At 40.0% G+C, this 16459-nt stretch overlaps 1 pseudogene; it reads right to left on the reverse strand.

Moving 5' to 3' along the window:
* Positions 1-6606: 6606 nt before the first annotated feature.
* On the reverse strand, positions 6607-6969 carry LOC101592690 (annotated as a pseudogene).
* Between the last annotated feature and the right edge of the window lie 9490 nt (positions 6970-16459).

Consider the following 16459-nt stretch of genomic DNA (forward strand, 5'->3'; position numbering starts at 1 on the left):
GCTATGCTGTCTCTCGGGTAGGTGGTTGTTCAAAAAGAAGGGGGTGGTGAATGAAAGCAAGAGACAGGAAAAGGAATATTGTGGGACTGTCCTGCTTCAAGGTTATATATGGTTAGATTTTTGGACTTATGTGTAAACATAAGAAGTATATAATTCTTTATGCCTATTTTTAAAATATATTCTAATTTTTAAATGTTTTTTCACCATATTCTATAGGGACTTAACGTTCAAAATATCAATACTTGATGAAAAATACCTCTTCCATGTTATGCCTAAGATATTTGATATTCAGACAGTTAGTGAGGTTAAGCTTAACAGCCTAAGTTGTATGGTAATAACAATAAGTACCATTTTGAGAGCTCTTTATTCTTTGTCCGAGACCATACAGCAACTCCTCTTGCCTTCTGGATTATAGTCTTTGTTATTTTCTTTATGCTACATTTGGAGGTATTAGAATATTTCGAGTTTGTATAACTGGAAAATATTTTACTTTTAGTTTTCAAAGGTATGCTTCCAAAGTATAAAATTCAATGAGGACAGGTTTTTTTTTCCAGTCCTTTTAATTAGTCAAGTTCCTTATTCACTTGCTCTTTTTTTTTTTCTAATGTAAAATAAGATGCTATTTAATTTTGTTTTTCCATAGGTAATAATTTTTTCTATGTATATGCTTTGATGATTTTTTCTTTACAATTAATTTTGGACAATTTCATTTTTGTGTACCTTGGTATGACTTTACTCATATTTTTTGTGCAAAAGGGTCATTTTTCTTGGAAATGTGGTACGGTAATTTTAACTAAATTCAGAAATTTTAAATATTTATTGCCTACCCATTTCTACTTTGAGAATTCTAATTAAATGAATATAAGTTTCTTGATTTTGGCACAGACAGCACTATTAAATGACTGATCTGTAAACTCTTCCTGTTTATTTTAGACAATTTTTATTGTTATATTCATTTATTTTTGTAAATAATTTTTTACAGTGTGCAATCTATTATTAATCTCATGCTATGTATTCATTTCAAAAATATTTCTCTAAAATTCTGTCTACATCTTATATCTTTCAAATTTCAATATTTTGTCTACAATTTTTAATATGCTATGTAATTATTGATTTTCAATAAAGTTACTAATGAGAAAAAAAATACAGGCCAGAGATTGTTCATCATGCTCTAATGATAAATAGTATCCTTGGCATTCTGACAAAGGTTGATAAAATTACCACCTCTGAGTTGGTTGGATGTTTGCTTTGCAGTACTGGGAGTTGACCTCAGGGCCTTCACATCAAGCTACATTCCCAGCCCTTTAAAAAAAATTATTTTAAGGCAAGATCTCACTGAGTTGCCCAGGCTGAGCTGAAAGTTGTGATCCTCCTGCCTCAGCCTCCTAGAGCACTGGGATTATAGGTGTACCACCATGCCCCTCCTGTTGTCTGTCTGCCTAGTACCTAGCTAGCTATGTCATCATCCCTCAGTCCCAGGACAATATAAATGTGTTTCCTGACCACCAACCTCTCATTCTTTCTCTGTATTCTCATCTCTTCTATTGTAATATGTAACTAGTGTCCCTTTCCTCCCAAAAATAGGACTTTGGTATAAACTGAGTCCTCAGTGAGACTTACTGAACCAAAGCCAGTGTTCCCTACTGTCTCAGTTACTTTTCTCTTGTTGCTAGGACAAAATACCTGACACCCTAAATTAAGGAAGGAAAGGTTTATTTAGCTCACTGTTTGTGGAGGTTTCAGTCCATACTCTGCTGACTCTAAGGCAGTGTGGCACATGGAAGAGGGCAACAATTTATAGCAGTGGAAAACAGCAGGAGCAGCTGCTGAGGCAGCCAGCAAGCCTCTCTCCTCCTTATATTGTATTCAGGTTATCCTCCCTGGGGTGGGGAAAGCACTCACACCCATAATGCCAGCATTGGATCATGAATTAATCACAAACTCTAGAAGCCACCCCAATGACTGCGTGAGGCTTTGGGGAGACAGCTAGACAGGAACTGTAATGCCTACACAGCTACCTTCCCCTACATACTTGCATCACAGGCCTGTACTGGCCTTTGTTGGCCCCCTGCCTGCCTTACCACAGGGAATTGCCCAAGGTCCTAGTTTACTCGCTCTCATTTTCCACTTTATTTTGATTGCTGATTATTTCTCCTACAAGGTCCACTTCATGCAGACAAGGACTAAAAGAAAACATGTTACTGATGTTGAACCATAAACACAGACGAATACAACATGAGGAGTCTTTGTAGAGTGAATGTAAACACATTGTGGAGCCACTCTCAGATCAAGTGAAAGAAGTCACGATGCCCCAGTTCATCTGGACTTTTAATGGACATATATTCATTCTCTGTTTTTGAACTTTATATAAATAGAATTTTACAGTATAAACACATGTCCATCAACAACATGCTTTGAATTTAGTCTATATTGGATGTGTCCAGTCTCATCAAACATGTATTGTATCATAGTGTGACTGTTTATCCACGCCACTGTTGATGGGCAGTTGGGTGTTTCCCAGTCTGGACTTTGTTATGATTTGAATTGGGTCCCCCAGTAAGATACGTTGGAATCCTAACCCAAGGTACTTATTCTGAAATGGATGTGGAAAAGTTAAGATGAGATCATCAGAGTAAACCTTTAATTCCCATGCCTGATGGTTTTAGAAGTTGGAGATTTGGACACAGACACATAAAGGGGGGGTACCATGTGATAGCAGAGGCAGGAATAGTCATGATGCAGATGTAACCCAAGGCTCTATGGCCACCACCAGGAACAAGGAAAAGAAAAGTTTTAGGGAAGCCAGATATCTCAATGGGTTAAAGCACCTGCTTAGGCAGATGCAGAAATCAGGGTTTGATCCCCAGCATGCTGTGCCAGGGTGCACCAAGACGACAATTGAGACTGGGCATGCCTGTAATCCCAGCTCTTGAGAGGCTGAAAACAGGAGGATCACTACAAGTCCAATCTATGTAGTGAGACCCTGTAGACCCTGTACTAAGTACATTAAAAAAAGTTTTGACTCAGAATCTCAGCCAGAGCATAGCCCTGCTGAAATCTTAAACTTGGACTCCTCCCTTCTTGAACTATAACAATAAGATTCTCTTGTTTGAAACCGCTGTTTAGACCTTTGTGATGATAGTGCTGCTATGAAAATGCTGGCACAAATCTTGCTGTGTTTATACACCCATGCTGTGGTCTCAGTTCTAGAGTGTGACAGGCTCAGCTGAGCAGTTTTCTCGTAGGCTCTCACGTGTTTGTAGTTGGAGGTCAGCTGAAGGCTTCTTCACTCCCATGGCCCCTGATGAGGCTAAATAGCTAGAACTTGGATAGCAGGGCTTGTTGGGCATCTCTCTCTCCTTCCATAGGATTTGGGCTTCCTCATAGCATAGGCTACAGTGTCATTGGACCCCTTCCATGGCAGCTGACTTTCCCTACCATGAACACTCTAAGAGAAAGTCATCGGAAATTGTCAGTTTTCATAAATTGGGCCAAGCATTAGCAGAGTGCTACTTATACCAGATCCAGTCAAGGACAGTTTAGAATTTTTTTTTTTGGGGGGGGGGTTGGGGGGGAACTGTCTCACTATGTAGTGCAGCCTGGCCTTGAACTGTGGCTGCTGCCTCAGCCTCCCAATTACTGGGATTACAGGTATGCAACACCACACCTAGTTGGCCAGTTTAGACTTAAATGGATGGAAGAAGGGCCTTTTTTTGTTTTTCACTTGTGGCCCTGGACATAGAACCCAGGACTTTCACATTGAGTTATATCCCTAGGTAGGATCTCACTGAGTTGTCCAGGCTGAGCTGAAATTTGTGATCCTCCTGTCTCAGCCTCCTAGAGTGCTAGGATTACAAGTGTACCACCATGCCCCTCCTATTGTCTGTCTCTGTGTTCATCCTGCTGTCTGTTTGCCGAGTACCTAGCTAGTATTGCAATCAGTATTACAGTCAGTCAATTTGTTTAATTTTGAGATAGGGTTTCACTAAATCATCAAGTTGCTTCTGCTGGATTTGAATAGGTGATCTTCCTGCATCAGCCTCCCATAATGCTGAGATTACAGGTGTGCACCACCATTCCCAGCCATAGGGCCCACCTCTTGAAATGAGGAGGGGCACATGCCTTAGGGACAGGAAAACTAATGGTGGCATTCTTGGACAAACTGTTATACTCACTAAGGGCACAGAAGTTAATTGTGACCATGATACCCTTTGTCCAAGAAAAAAAAATGACTAGTAAAAAGGTGGGAAGAGACAGCCCAGGGCCCACTGGATCCTGAACTGACCCAGAGCCAAGCCCTGTGTGTGAGTGAGATGGCCAGGGGCCCGCCAGATCCTCATTCAACCCAGAGCCCAGGTCCAGCGTGGAACCTGCAGCAAAACTCCCTGCAAAGAGGCTAGAGGCAAGACCCACCCAGCTGATTCAGGAGCAGAACATCTTGCCAGAGTGGCACAAAGGGTTCACCTCCAAGGGCTGCAGCAGGAAGAAGTGGAGCACAGCAGCCAGACAAAGCCACACCCATTTGGATGAGTTTGAACTTGGTAGATCTGGACCTGGTGCTAAGGTAATAACTCTATCTAAGCTCTACACCAAAGGTCAGAAGACAGAGGTATACAAAATGACAAAGAGAAGGAACAAAATGCAGTCTCAGGCCCCGAGTCCACCCAGAACAAATGCAGAAGATACTAACATAGGAGAAATTGGAAATCACACACCTGAAATCTCTGAAATAATATTGTCTGAAGTAAAGAAACAACTACAGGAAGGTATAGATCAGAAATAATTTCTGAAGTAAAAAAAGAAATGATAACTATACTGAAAGAAGTACTGTGCTTCTACAGAAGACACTGATAAAAAAAATACAGCAGAATATAAAAATGATGGAATCCTTGAATAAGCAATATAGGAAAGAAATAGAATGCAAGAAACAGATCCAAAGTAATATACAGGAATTTAAAACCTCAATCACAAGCTGGCAAAACCATTTGAATGAAAGTGAGAATAGACTTTCAGACCTTAAAGACACCATTGCAGCTAGTGAAAAAGTAAGAAAAGATCTCTTAAAAACAAATAGGATGCAGGAAAAAATTCAGTATCTGCAAGATGATGCAGAGATGAACAATTTGCAACTAATAGGCATCAATGAGAAGGAAGGAGTCAATACAAATGATATAAAAAGAATATGGATGGAAGTAATAGCAAAAAACTTCCCAAATATGGGGAGACTATCTGACATTCACATAACCAAAGCATATAGAACTCCAAATAACAACAACCCAATTAAAACCACACCTGGAGATTAATAATCAAGATCCCAGAAATTCAATAAAGAAACTGTACTAAAAGCCGCTAAAGAAAAGAAACAGATCACATTTAAAGGAAAATCCATCAGGATAACAGCAAATTTCTCTTCACAAACCATCAAGGCAAGAAGAGCACGGAGCAAAGTACTTCAAGCCTTGCAAGAAAACAAATTGCAACCCTCTGCTGATATACCCTGCAAAACTCTTTTTGAAGTATAATGGAGAAGTGAAATACTTCCATGACAAAGAACAATTTAAGAATTTTATGATGACAAAGCCAAACCTACACAGACTACTAAAAGATGTTCTAGAGAGTGAGCAAAATGACCACACCTCCATGAATGAGAATGGAAAGAACTCATCAAGTAGGGCAAATAATTAAACACAGGAGAATAAGAGGTATACAAAAGCAGTCTTTCAGTTATTCTTTTGCATACGGCAGCAAGATATTTCTATCAGCATACTCTACAAATGGACTTCTCCTGCACCCTATGGATCATGATTCTGTCTGGGTCTACAGGATGGATATCAAAGAAATAACAGTAGCTCGGTCCCACAAGTGACACCTGGTCACCAGTAAGTGTCATGGACATCATCCATGTCCATGACACACTACAACTTTGTGCGATATCCTATCCCTAAACTGTTAGAAGTGCTGGTCATTTATTTGTCATTCCAGTATTTATCTTATGTTTTATTCTTAGTAATTCTTTACTATCATGAAAACTTTTTCTTAGTTTAATTGTTTTGAAACATTTAATTTTTAATTAATCAGTATTTAATTTTCTGAATATTGCTTTTTTTTTAGTTCCATAAAGCATTTTACTATGAAAAGGAAAGCATATATATTTACAATAAAAATTTTTTGAACTGTGAAATCACTTAAATATAAAAATTCAAAGGTAAGATACTACTGATAAACTACATATTTATCTAAAACTAAATGTAGCTGTTTACAAGAAGTAATTTCAGAATATATACAGAAATTCACACAACATTCAGAAGCCCCTGAAGTGTCTCAGCAGTTCCAAAGGTCTCTGCCCATCTAACTCAGAGCCCAGGTGAGCTATGGTGCCCTGTGCACAGGATTCTCTCCTGATGACCTCCGGCTATGGCTGGGCCTTGTCAAAGGATGCTGTCTGTGTCACTCGCCCTGCAGTGTGTCACAGGGCCTCTGCTGGAGATACCTGTCTGCCAGAAAAGCAGGACAGGTGCTGCAGTCTCTGGGAAAGTGAAGGGAGAAATGCTTGGGATCATGCCTGCTTCTCCAGAAATGTCCTTGAAGGCAGATTTCTTTTGTGGTTTAGGACTCAGCTTCATCATGGTCACTTTTGTCACCATCATTTGCCTCTTCATCTTCCCCCTTTCCTTAAACATTTTCAGGTACTTACTAGATAAAATCTTCTTTGGTAATATATCTGCAAGAAACTGAATAGTTTCTGATTCCTCTGCAGCATTTGCTAAATCACTGTAAGTCAGTGCTTTTCTTTATTTTCCACTGCCATGTCTGTAGTAATAGGTGGCTAGGTATTGAACAAAGAGCTCTGTGGCCTTGGCCATGAGCACCAGCACCTCTGGACACTTCGGGGGAGCTCTTCTTGATAACCTGAATACGGGACAGGAGCTTCTCCCCGCACTTGTCCTTGCCCACGGCCATGTCCACCATCTCGCACCAGCGTGACCTGGTGGCCTGCTGGGGAGCGGGCAGGCGCCCTCTGAATATTGCTTAATCTTCATTTTTGTTTTAAGAGTTATATTGTATATTTGACTTACAATCTATTGAAAAGACATGGTATGATATTTTCACCTAGTATTAGAAACTTTAAAAAATATATTTCCATTTTCCATTGACTTTATATTAGTTCTTCCCTTTTATACACACACACACACACACACACACACACACGAAAAAAATATGTGTATAACCCAACATTTCTATGATATTATTTCATAGAAATCTTTATTGACCTTTTAAATGGGTTCATCTAATATATTTTACATGGTCCTTCATAACTATCATTTTGAGAGCTCTTTATTCTCCATCCAGAAGCAGAGAGCAATTTCTCTTGCCTTCTGAATTATGCTCTTTGTTATTTCCTATATGCTACATCTGGAGGTATTAGAATATTTTGAGTTTGTATAACTGGAAAACATTTTACTTTTAGTTTTCAAAGGTATGTTTGCTAAATATAAAATTCAAAGAGAACAGATCTTTTTTTCCCTTTCTTCCAGTCCTTTAGTCTAGTTTCTTACACTAGTTTCTGATTCCTCTGCAGTATTGCTTTTTTTTTTTTTTTTTTTCTTTCTAATGTGGAATAAGATGCTATTTAATTTTGTTCTTCCATGGATGATTTTTTAATGTATATGCTTTAATGATTTTTTTCTTTATAATAAGTTTTGGACAATTTCATTTTTGTGTATCTGGGTATGATTTTATTCAAATTTATTGTGCAAAAGGTTCATTTTTCCTGGAAATGTGGTGTTATAAGTTCAACTAAATTCAGAAATTTTAAATCTTTAAATATTTATTACCTACCTCTTTCTACTTTGAGAATTCTAATTATGTGAATATAAGTTTCTTGATTTTGACACAGTGAACTATTATATGACTGATCTGTAAATTCTTCTTCATCTTTATTTTGGGACAATTTTTATTGTTATATTAATTTAACTTTGTAAATAATTTATTTACAATGTGCAATTTTAAAAAACGCTAACAAATTGAAAAGCATTAAAATTTAAAAAATAAAAATAATAAATAATAAAAAAACAAATACATAAAAAATTAAAAAAATAAGATGGGAAGAACTTAAAAAATCAAAGGAAAAATTCCTCTAGAATTCTATTTTTTTAATATATATATTTAGTACAGGGTCTACGGGGTCTCGCTACATAGATTGGACTCATAGTGATTCTCCTGTTTTTAGCTTCCCAAGCCCTGGGATTTTAGGTGTACGCCACCACGCCCAGTCTCAGTCACCATCTCAGCATGCACTGGGGGAAATCCAGCCACTGTGCTCTACCTAAGCAGGGGCTTTAATCTGCTGAGCTATCTGGCTGGCCCTTTAGAATTGTATTTATATGCCAAATACTACTACACGAGCTTTTTAAAGCACAACCATATGATGAATCAACTTCATCTGTCTCTGATACTTATATCTCTCTGTTTAAAATTCAAACTGTAGGATTAACCAGGGATATAGCTCAGTGGAACAATGCCTGCCTGGCATGTGCGAGGTTGTGAGTTCAATTCCTAGTACTAAACACACACACACACACACACACCCCACACACACACACAATTGTAGGGTGAAAAATTTTACAGCGTAAGTTAGGTCTTGTGAGCCAAGTATAGTGGTACATGCCTATAATGCCAATACTCCGGGAGGCTGAGACAGGAAGATTACAAATTTGAGCCCAGCTTGAGTAATTTAGCAAGTCTGCCTCAAAATAAAATAAGGGATAGGGATGTAGCTCAACGCAAAGGTCCTTGATTTGATCCCCCAGAATTACAATCAGTCAATCAATCAATCAGGTATGTGTTCACATCATGACTAAAAGAAGTCAAGATTCTTGAATTTATCAGCCATTTATAATGGCCTACAATGGAATAAGGTATTTGAGAAACAGTTTGTAAGAGACTGCAAAAGCAGCAAACACTTATTGCCTAGGATGTTTTTTACATAACTTTGCCTCAAATAAAAGGCCCAGTCAGGATATCCCATTTCCTATATTTTTGCTAGTATTTTCCTATGTTATATTTTGTATTTCTATGAATTTAATTCTGTCTTAGCTGACTTCAAACTTATTTGAGAGAGAGAGAGAGAGAGAGAGAGAGAGAGAGAGAGAGAGAGTATTACAGGGTATTGATGTAGGGCCTCATGCGTGCTAAGAAGCACTCTACCACTGAGTGACATTGCCAGTCCTTACTGTGATTTTTTTTTCTTTTCCTTTTTTCTGGTACCAGGGATGAAACTCAGGAGGTGCTCATGCCACTGAGATATCTCCCCAGTCCATCTTACTTGAAATTATCAACCCTTGTTATGAGATTCAGAACTGGTAACATTCCTTCATCTTTTATAATATTTCAAGAAAAGGAGCATCGTCACTGGACAGGATCTGCGGTGAGGAATAGCCTTGTCATCTGGGTCCTCTTCCCTTCACTACACACAGACACCAAGGACAGAGGATGGAAAAAGCCAGAGACCACTTTAGGTGATCACTATTATGCAGCTACGAGAGTGATCCAGCAAGCTAATCCACGTAGAGTCTGCTGTGTCTATGGTGATTATGCCAAAGCATTTGGGGGCAATTGGGGAACAAGAGAACTACCAGAAATCACGCCATTGTAGCTCCACTGATGTTGAAGAGAAATATTCTACCACAACTATTGGTTCAAGTCTAGGTATAGTGGAGATATGAAAGAGAATTTTAAAACTACTGTATACTTTGTTGAGAATGGTTTCTTTGATTTTCTTTTAATTGTTTGCTTTTATTAGCATATAATGATTGTATTCATTGTGAGGATCTGGTACATGTAAATAACACAACTTAATTCTTTTACTTTTTTTAGATATCTTAATCAGTTTTTTTTAATAATCTTATTGAGAAACAAATAGCAATGAGACAGTTTCAAAACTGATTATTAGCACAGTTTCAACAATTAATACATTGCATATTGTTTTCTTAGTGGTTATTCATTGTACAAGATGCAGACATCATATCCACAAACACTATCCCAGACTAGGTTCTTGACTCTGCACAGAAAAAGAATTTATCATGTTCATAATAGGCGGGGACAGATTTTTTTAGGTACAGTGAAAAAAATGCACAGAGAGAACATCCTCCTAAGTCCTGAGGTTAGAGATACACAGGCAGCTTTTAAAAGGATGATCTAGCAGGCCAAATAGCTCAGTGGATTAATGCGCCTGCAAGCAGGCACAGGGGCTGGGGTTCGATCCCTGGGCCTGCTGTGCCAGCCCCACCCTTGGGGCATGCTGAGACAGCAATTGAGACTGTGCTGAACAACCTATAGACCCCTCCCTAAAATACACACACACACACACACACACACACACAAAAGTAGAGAAGACAGTATGGTGGAACACTACATTCCAATCACCAGTTCATTTCTACTTTGGGCGTACTCCATCTGCTCACCATGTGTAGTGGATTTCTAACTGGTGGTCAGCTTATTACACCAACTTAATTAAACTAGCATGGGACTGAGTGTGAGGGGCCCACCTGAGAACTGTTACCAGCAGCATAAAGGCAGAATAGGAAAAGCTGCCGAATACTGTTAGGGATGCTGTTTGGAACATTGTAGGAGCTGTTGGAAGCTGCTAGTTCTCTTGGGCTGTTCTGCTGGAAAACCTCATGCTGGCTCTCCTGATGAACTTTGGAGGAGCTTTGGTCCTCATCTTGAGCGTTGCTTCCTGCTTAGCCTCATGGAGAAGCTTGAAGCAGTGGCTTTCCTACTGGAAACTCAGCTTTCCTGATCGTTGGAGGAGGTCGGGACCTCACTGTTGCTGAGGATGGCTGTGGTACCTTTGGGGGAGCTCTGGTGCTTACCGTAAGGGTTGCTTCCTGGCTCCAGTTCAGATCTCTTAGCTTGCTAGCACAGAGTCTTCATTCTGCTGGCATAGACTTCCTAGCTTCCACCACTGCACTTTGGGCCTTTCCAGGACCAATCCATGAAGTGGCCCTGCATGAGACTTTGTTGTGGGCTGCAGACCTCCAGATGAACTCATGGGAGGCATTGGTATGAGCTCTAATTTTTCAGGTAGACTCATGCAGGATATCAGGATATTAGGATACTAAGATATTAGGATATTAGGCTCTAGGTTGGAGTCATTAGTGTTTGTGTGGACAGATTTCCTTTTTTTCTTATATATGATTCTTGGGTGATTCCTTATAAAATGCTGTTATAAAATATGTCCTGCAAAGCACAGGGGCTGGAGTTCGATCCCCTGCGAGCTGTACTGCCCACCCCCCCAGCACCCTGAGACAGCGATTGAGACTGGGCATGGTGGTGTGCCCTTGAGAGGCTGAAAACAGGAGAATCACTATGAGTCAGATCTACATAGTGACACCTTGTAGACTCTGTAGATCCTGTCTGAAATATAGAAAAAATAAAATAAAATAAAATGTGTCCTGTATTATATTGTTCCCCTTGCAAGAACCCCAAACCACAACACGGTGCTAGCAGATGCCCGTCATACAGGCCTCACATCTTGGCTGCCTCTGCTCAGGCCTGGCTGTCTTCTCCAGCTTGTACTGTCACCCTTCCTGTCTTTCTGTCACCTCCTCTCTGCCACAGGAGTTTGCTCAGCTTCCACGTCCAGACACAGGCTGGAGCAGTGTGGAAGTTAACATTGCCCCCTGCAACCTTCAATGAAAGAAGAATTCAGATGCTCCACTGTCTCTTCTCCATCCCAATTCTGAGAGGTACTGTAGGCTTCTCAGCATTCCCAGACTACTGAACCCAGCACTCTCAGTGCCACATCCTGACACTAATGGGGTTTTCCTTTTTCTGTTCCTTTCTTTCTCTTTCTCTTTTTTTTTTTTTTTTTTTTTTTTTTTTTGAGACAGTCTCACTATACAGTTCAGACTGGCCTTGAGCTCACATTGTAGCCTAAGCTGGTCTCGAACTCACCATGACCTCCTGCCTCAGCCTCCCGAGTGCCAGGATGATAGGTGTGCACCACCATGCCCAACTATGTCTCACTCTTGTCTCTTGCTCTTATTTCCTTTCAACAAACTTCCTGCATTTAAGTACCTATCTTGAGGTCTCTTTTCAGAGAAGCCTAATTAAGACTGACGTTTCTTGCCAAGACCTAGTTTTTGGCCACTATCAAAGTTTCAAAGGACTCAAGATATTTTCATGGCCAGCATGGCTAACTGCTACAAAGAAGTCAGGAGCAGCATTATTCTGCTTTTGTGCAGAAAAGGATGGCATTCTCTGCAATATTCTTGACAAAAAATAAATTCTGAGAGGTCTGCAATTTAATTACCAACACCAGCAGGTGGATACTCAAAAAGATAAGGGAAGTTGATCAGTGAGCTTCAGGGGAAACCAACCTTGACTTAAATCCCATTACTACCAGTGCCACCTTCTCATGTTCTGATGTATACATTCTGCAAAAGTGAGCACCAACCAATCCAGAAGTAACTGCTCTTTTTCCATCCACTATCTAGCCTTGCTGCGAGGAGTTTATGGAAACTTGTCCTAGACCCCTGTCCTTTTCCTGGCAAGCATCTATCAAAACTTCAGAAATGTTTTTATTTTAGGGATCTCCTTGTCTCAAGAGTTTTGGTTAAGAATGCTTAGCTAAAAAGAAAGAGATGAAAGGAAGGATGGGGGGGAGGGGAGGGGAGGATAAATGAATGAGCTGTTATTTCTGACAGGTTTTGCTACAGAATTAAAGTATGATTTAGGAGCAGAACACAAATAACTTCATCTACCCAACCTAGATTCCAAGTGTTACTTCAAAACCTCCATACATAGCCATTCAACCCCATGGGTGCTCTCAGGATGTGTTAGCAGTGAATTGGCTGTCGGCACCTTGTGACCCAAGAACATACCCAGGCCTCCAGGGAAGCTGGCCCCCGAGGTCAGAGGACAGCACTATCAGAGCCCAGCATCTCTAATGGGAAACAGATGTGCCCAGCTGTCGCCTGCTCACTGAATGTTTTCAGTCCAGCTCCTCCTGGACCCATCCAGCTGTATAAACAAGCTTTTATCCACAAGCTGGACTGTGGGAGATGCCAACAGCTCTGTCCTCTTTTCTACTAGGAGAATCTGAATGTGTTGATTCCTTCACTGAACTCACTAGAATGCCAATTAAATAAAGGTGGATTTTTCCCTTTTTCTCCCTTTGCTTTGTGTTTTTTAGCTTCTTTTTGTTGTCAGGAAGCCTAGATAACATTATCTGGGGGTTAATCTATTGAGAGTTGGAGGCAAGTAAATCTCTTCAGATAAGAATGCATTGAGGAGGGGGCCTGGCCCTAGCTCAGGCCTTTAAGTGGCTGCTTCCACAAAGCTGTCAGCCTCAGGTTGCTGGAGTTCCGAACCTCACACCTCTCCCGCTGGCCAAAAGTGCCCTGAAGGCATTCGAGCAACAAAAAAAAAAAAAAAAAAAAAAAAAAAAAAAAAAAAAAAGAATGCATTGAGGAGACTAGGAGAGACAGAGTGAGCAAGCTTGAGCTCTGGAAGTAACCACACATCCTACCCTCACCTCTTTGGGTACCACTTTATGGTTAAAATGAAGGATTAGGCTCAGTGGATCTAAACAACTTTTCCATTACTAATATTTTAGATACATTTAGAATATATTTTTATATTATACTTTTAAAATATTTTAAATACTTTTCTGAGCACTTACTACTTACAGAGCTAGCTGATCAGCACTTAAGTAGTACCACTGGGCTTCCTAACCCAGGACTAGAAGCATCTGTTTTCTGATCTCTTTCCAGTGTCCCAGCCTCTCATTTCCATGATAAGAATCCTTTGAGCCAGGGGGCATCATCCTCAACCTGTTTTCTGTGACTTTATTGGATCTTCCCCACAGTGGGGCACCTAACCCAGGTGTGAGCAGGGGATCCAGGCCTAGTCTCTGCTTACAACTCATGCTAGGCCAATCCACCTATTTCCTGACCTCATAAGAGGGTTTCTGGAGAGAAGATACACTGTCCCATGTGGCTTTACTAAAACAGAAGGAAATATGATCTGCGGACATTGTCTTTCTTATTACACAAAGCCTACCTGAAGTTAGGAAAACTAAGGCCAATGCATGAAAAGAAGCAGAGCAAAAAGATGGGGCGAAATTTCAAATAGCCTGCTCTGAGGCCCCATCTCCCCAGTTATCCAGTTACGTATGACAGCTCCCCCCCCCCAATCTACATGTAGTTTGAGGAGACAGTTTACTATTACTTTCAACCACAAGTATATCACATAATTAAACTTATTCAAGTACTATAAGGAAACAGATTCCCACAGGGTTAGGATTTGTCTAAGGGGTCCAATAACTAGCAGAGTTGAGACTCAGTCACAAACTGCTAACTTCCAAACCATTTCCTTCATCTGCATGTTTTGTCTAACCTTGAAATTTTTCAAATGCACAGAAAACTTGAAAATTTTAAAAAGCAAGTACCCTTAGCTCATTGTGTACTGCTATAACAGAGTACCTGACACTGGGTAATTTATAGTGAACAGGAATTTATTTGTCTCTTGGTTCTATAGATTGGAAAGTCTAAGAATGAGGAGTCATAGCTGGGAAGGGTCTTCTTGCTGTCTCACTGCATGGCAGAAAGACAGATAGATAAATGATTGTGTGTGCACAGAGAGTGGAGACCTGAACTCATCCTTTTATAGGGAACTCAGTATTAATCCTTTCATAAGGGTGAGTTTCCGTTACCAGTCACCTCTTAAAGGTCCCACATCTTAGCACTATTCATCAGCATTTGAGTTTCCAATACCCAAACTTTGTAGGATACATTTTATCTTTTTAAAATGTATTTTTAGGACTATTGCACCTGTGCGCGCGCTAGCAGCCAGCTGAGGGCCGCGACGGCTCGTGCCGGGTGATGCTAGACAGCTCTCTGGGCTCCAGGCTGTTGCGGGGTGTGGGTGGGAGTCGCGGGCAGGTCGGGGCACGAGGTGTCCGCGAAGGTGCAGTCATGGCGGCAGAAGAGAGCATGGCTCAGCGGATGGTCTGGGTGGACCTGGAGATGACAGGATTAGACATTGAGAAGGACCAGATTATTGAGATGGCCTGTCTGATAACTGACTCTAATCTTAACATTTTGGCTGAATGAATGAAGGAGCATTCCTCTGAGAGTTCCAAAGTGTCCTTATTTCTTTTTTGGATAGGATGATCAGGGTCCTAACCTGATCATAAAGCAGCCAGATGAATTGCTGGACAGCATGTCTGATTGGTGTCAGGAGCATCATGGGAAGTCTGTCGCAAACGCATTGTGGATTATCAAGTATTACTCAAGTCAGTCTTTTGGATAAGGTTAGACATCAACTCTTAGAGAAGAGGGAATGCTGCTCTTCTGTTAATAGTTGTTTCTTCCCAGAGGTTCTGTCTTTGGACTTTTGAGTACCATCTTTTTTGACTGTGTGGAAATGCTATTAACAATGAGGAATATAACTTTCTTGGCTTGGATTCTTTAAGAAAAAAGTTTATGTAAAGTTTTAGTTTGAACCTGAGCTCTAAAACTGGTCCATCTGTGATTATATTTGCCCATTTTAGAAGTGAAATTTCATTTCTGGATACCTTTAAAAACTGACTTCATGTGTTTCTGGTGGGGGCTGGGGATTCTCTCTTGCAGTCTGGTCTTACCAAGGCAGTGAAGGAGAGTACAATTACATTGCAGCAGGCAGAGTATGAATTTCTGTCCTTTGTACGACAGCAGACTCCTCCGGGGCTCTGTCCACTTGCAGGTAAAATCTAATCCTGTGTATCTCTTGTAGATAGTCTTCCATTGTAGTGGTTCATGAGACTGAAGTTCCAGAAAGACCAGCCAAGATCATCCGTGTCTTCCACTTACCCTGATTTGGGTTGTACATCTTGCTTTTGTGTTCAAGTTTACTTGTGTAGTTTGCAACATGACGATTGGGGAAATGTCTGACATCTGACATGGAATCTGAGAAACAGATGAATTCAGTGAAAATATCCTCCCCCAACTTTGTTGTGGAAATATTTCAAATGCATGGAAAAGTTGGATTTAGTAATTATTATCCTTGTGCCATTTTTATTTTACTAATTTTTTTGAACATTTGAAAGAAAATTGCAGTCATCATGACACTTTATTCCTAAAAACTTCATCAAGTATCTCCTAAGGAATATTTTGTTATGTAAAAATATCATTATTGCATTAAATATTAAAGTCTTTAATATATGACATCTAGCCCATATCCAGAGTTTCTCAAAATGTTTAATTGTTTCTGAATCAGTGTTCAGTCAAAGCTTATACATTTAATTTGATTATCATGTCTTATTAGTCAGTTTAAAATTCTGTCCCATCCTTCTTTTCTTTTTAAATGCTTATGACATTGACTTTCTAAGGAAACAAGGCCAGGTGTATCAGAATTATTAGAGGACTGACACTGAGAGAGAAATGTTCTTGGAGGTGTATTTGTATTTGTATGT

This window comes from Octodon degus, unplaced genomic scaffold (assembly GCF_000260255.1).
Source record: "Octodon degus isolate 3935 unplaced genomic scaffold, OctDeg1.0 scaffold00060, whole genome shotgun sequence".
NCBI classification, from domain to species: domain Eukaryota; kingdom Metazoa; phylum Chordata; class Mammalia; order Rodentia; family Octodontidae; genus Octodon; species Octodon degus.